Genomic DNA, 4715 nt, shown 5'->3' on the forward strand with positions numbered 1-4715 from the left:
TGAACAATGGACTGGCTCCTAATTGGGAAAGAGTATGTCAAGGCTGTATATTGTCACTCTGCTTATTTAACTTATATGCAGAACACATCATGCGAAATGTCAGACTGGATGAAGCACAAGCTGGAATCAAGATTGCAGGGAGAAATATCAATAACCTCAGATCAATAACCCGCCCCCCTTATGGCAGAAAGTGAAGAGGAACTAAAGAGCCTCTTGATGAAAGTCAAAGGGGAGAGTGAAAAAGCTGGCTTAAAACACAACATTAAAAAAACTATGATTATGACATCCTGTCCTATCACTTCATGGCAAATAGATAGGGAAACAATGGAAACAGTGAGAGACTTTATTTTCTTGGGCTCCAAGATGGTGACTGCAGCCATGAAATTAAAAGACACTTGCTCCTTGGAAGAAAAGCTATGACAAACCTAGACAGCATATTAAAAAGCAGAGACATTACTTTGCTGACAAAGGTCCATCTAGTCAAGGCTATGGTTTTTCCAGTGGTCATGTATGGATGTGAGAGTTGGACTATGAAGAAAGCTGAGTGCTGAAGAATTGATGCTTTTGAACTGTGGTATTGGAGAAGACTCTTGAGAGTCCCTTGGACTGCAAGGAGATCCAACCAGTCCATCCTAAAGAAAATCAGTCCTGAATATTCATTGGAAGGACTGATGCTGAAGCTGAAACTCCAATCCTTTGGCCACCTGATGTAATGAACTGACTCATTGGAAAAGACCCTGATGCTGGGAAAGATTGAAGGCAGGAGGAGAAGGGGACTATAGAGGATGAGATGGTTGGATGGCATCACCGACTCAATGGATGTGAGTTTGAGCAAGCTCTGGGAGATGGTGATGGACAGGTAAGCCTGGCGTGCTGCAGTCCACGGGGTCTCAAAGAGTTGGACACGACTGAGTGACTGAACTGAACTGTTTCGTGTGCATGATAAAGCTTCAGCTAGGCCTTGCACCGTGCTACACTTATGACAAGGTGTTAGGGGTCCCTGGAGTGTGAAGGGAGAAGGAGCTGAGTACATCACTGTGGGGTCAGTGTGAGGAGGACCTAGTTGGCCACCCCAAGGACCCTGAGCCATGGGGGTCCCTGAAGGCAGATGAGCAGTGAGACCTTGAGGTTAGAATTGTGCTTCTCAAAGATGACACCTGCAGGAGCACCATTGGGGAAGACAGGGTGACGTTTGGGTGAGAGATGAAGAAGAAAGTGGATAGCTTTTTCTAGGCATATTTGGCTTTTACTCTTTGGCTTCTTTATTGAAGTATACCTATAAATTAAAGTGTACAAATCCCAAGCGTAGAACTCAGTGAACACAAGCTTATACCTACCACCGAGTTTAAGAAAGAAAATATTAACAGTATTTGGAGCTTCTCCCAACCCTCCTACAACAGCCTCCTCCTCCAAGGCAACTCCTAGCCCCCTTGACTTGAACTCTGGTCTTCTGATTTTATGTGAATGGAATCAGACTACCATTCTTACATCTCCGGCATCCCTCACCCAATAGTATCAACACAATAACTTAGAGGTGAAAGTGTCAGCCACAGAGTATCTGCATTTTCATCTTCAGTAAATACTAACAGTTTGCACACTCTCAGCAGGATGTGAGTGCTCCATGATTCCACACGCTTCTCAGGTGGGAGACTTCCACCAAGGCCGTCTTCAGTTGCTGCTGTGCTTGGAATCTGCAGTGGTATTCACCGTGGTTCTAATTTCCATTTCCTTTGTTACTAACGAAGGAGAGCATTTTTTCATATATGTACTGGCCATTTGGTTATTTTCTTGTGAACTGTCCAGTTCACCTTTATTGACCATTTTTACATTAGGCAATTTCCTACTTATTAATTTGAAATAAAATCTCTGTATATTCTGGATGTGTGCCCATTGTCAGTTATTTGTGTTGTAAAACTCTCCCCCTACTCTGTGACTTGTCTTTTAATTCCTTTCATGGTGTTTTTCAATGAAAACAGGTTCCTGATTTTAAATGTTGTCCAGTCTATTGATCATTTCCTTTATGTTAAGCACTCTTTGGGTCTTAAGAAACGTTGGCCTATCCCAAGCTTAAAATAAATTGTTGTGGAAAACTCTGATACTGCAAAAAATCAAATTGTTAATCTTTCTGATTAGTGATTCCTCTAGCAAAACATTTCAAGCTTGTAGGTTTAGTTGTAAGCACAATCTGGAATGGCTGCCCTAGTGTCATTTAGCATTTAATGTTTCAAATAGTAATCAAATGTGAGGGGAAAATTCCAACTGAATGCAGTGATCAAGAAAGAAATTTACTTGTATTAAGAAAGCAGAGATGGCAAAACAAATACAGTCAATCAAAGAAAATCCCAAAAGAAGCACTGCAGGAGAATTCACGCTGACAATGCGATCCACTAGGTTTTTATTTGAACTGAGAAGGAGAAGACCATGCGTCTTTTATATGCGCTTTTCTGTTCTTGAGCTAATTTTGAACTATTCCTTAAGTGGTGCGTCTCCAAGCAACTTTGGCTTTTCTTGTTTTTTTTCTTGGTATATATTCTTATGCTCATTTTTTTTTAAATTTGTGTTTTAATTGAAGGAAAACTGCTTTACCTCTTTAAAATAAAAGATGCTTTCATGTCCATCTTTTAATTGCCTTCACACATCACATGACTAAGGAATAAATTCTCAGATAAGTATCATTTCTTCTTAAACTATTAGTTACCATAATTTTTTCAGGTGCTAAATGTTCTAAAGATGTCTGAAACTAGTCTGATTTTGATCATATATTAAAAAACTATTTTTCCTGCCTAAATCCTTACAGGACTTTCTGTTTGATATTCCATCGGAAAGATTTCACCACAGTTCCTTACAGGATTTTTTGTTTGATATTCCATCGGAAAGATTTCACCACAGTTCCTTACAGGATTTTTTGTTTGATATTCCATTGGAAAGATTTCACCACAGTATGACCATATTTGGGACATTCTCTGTTGATTTTCACTTGGAACACTTTTGGTCTGTAATCAATCAATACTGAGAAAACAAAGCCACGATGAGAGCTATGAGTTTCAGTTTTACTGGGGCCTGACTGAGGGCTGCGGTGCAGGCGACGGCCTCTCAGAGAGCCCTGGGAACTTCTGCCAAGGGATAAAGGGGAGACCAGCATATACACGACTTTGTGAAGAGGGCCAACCCTGATTCCTCAGACTGAGGGGCGAAAGCAGGGCTGGGGGTGGGGAGTGGCTTTTAATTTAAACTCAGGCATGCAAACCTAATTTATTCAAACCATTATTTATAAATCAGTGAGTTTTATATTGTAACACCCGCTTCATGACTACATTTTAAACTGAAACCCGTGAGACCTCTGTCTGTGTACATGGATGTATCCATGCCCACACTGAAGCCTTAACAGAATTCACCCAAAAGACCTTAAATGATAGTAACCAGGCAAGGTCTCTTTGACAAAGAAAGTTGTGTTACAAAGTCACATGGCCCTCCATACCCTGACAGCATCTCAAGGAGGCACCTGTATTATAATTCGGACTAAATGCTCCATTTTCATACCAGAAGAATCCTCTAATATTGTGCATTTAATGACACATTAAAAAAAAATCAGATTTCTACCTTAAATGTTTCATTTCTTAATCTTGGTGGTAACTTTGGGAGTTGGTTTGGCTCCAGAAGCACATGACTTAAATCTCTTTTAAGGCTTTATTTACCAAACCAGTCCATCCTAAATGAAATCAACCCTGAATATTCATTGGAAGAACTGATGCTGAAGCTGAAGCTCCAATACATTGACCTCCTGGTGTGAAGAGCCGACTTTTTGGAAAAGGCCCTGATGCTGGGAAAGATTGAGAGCAGGAGTAGAAAGGGGAGACAGAGGATAAGATGGGTGGATGGCATTACCGACTCAACGGACACGAGTTTGAGCAATCTCCAGGAGATAGTGAAGGCCAGGGAAGTCTGGAGAGCTGCAGTCCATGGGGCCTCAGAGTCAGACACAACTTAAGAGATTGGGCAACAGGAAATGCTCAGTTCAGTTCAGTTCAGTTCAGTTGCTCAGTCATGTCCAACTCTTTGCGACCCCATGAACTGCAGCACGCCAGGCCTCCCTGTCCATCACCATCTCCCGGAGTTCACTCAGATTCACGTCCATTGAGTCAGTGATGCCATCCAGCCATCTTATCCTCTGTCGTCCCCTTCTCCTCCTGCCCCCAATCCCTCCCAGCATCAAAGTCTTTTCCAATCAGTCAACTCTTCCCATGAGGTGGCCAAAGTACTGGAGCTTCAGCTTTAGCATCATTCCTTCCAAAGAAATCCCAGGGTTGATCTCCTTCAGGATGGACTGGTTGGATCTCCTTGCAGTCCAAAGGACTCTCAAGAGTCTTCTCCAACACCACAGTTCAAAAGCATCAATTCTTCAGTGCTCAGCCTTCTTCACAGTCCAGCTCTCATATCCATACATGCTCAGTTACACGCATGTAAATAATCAGGCATTTCTTGAAGTCAGACTTACTTCGCAAACAAATCAGTCTTAATTTGGTGATAGCTGGTAAAAAATCAGGGCAATTTTAGAGATAAAGAATTATGTTTCAGCAATATATCTTTGTGGATATTAAATTCTAGTGTTTTTTGTCTAAGACCCACTTCTTAGAAGGCTCCTTGCTGCTGTTACATCATTGGAAAGTTTGAGTTATTAAAAGACACTGTAAGGTTGTTTCTTCAGCTTATCCCAG

This window comes from Capra hircus, chromosome 27 (assembly GCF_001704415.2).
Source record: "Capra hircus breed San Clemente chromosome 27, ASM170441v1, whole genome shotgun sequence".
Taxonomy (NCBI): domain Eukaryota; kingdom Metazoa; phylum Chordata; class Mammalia; order Artiodactyla; family Bovidae; genus Capra; species Capra hircus.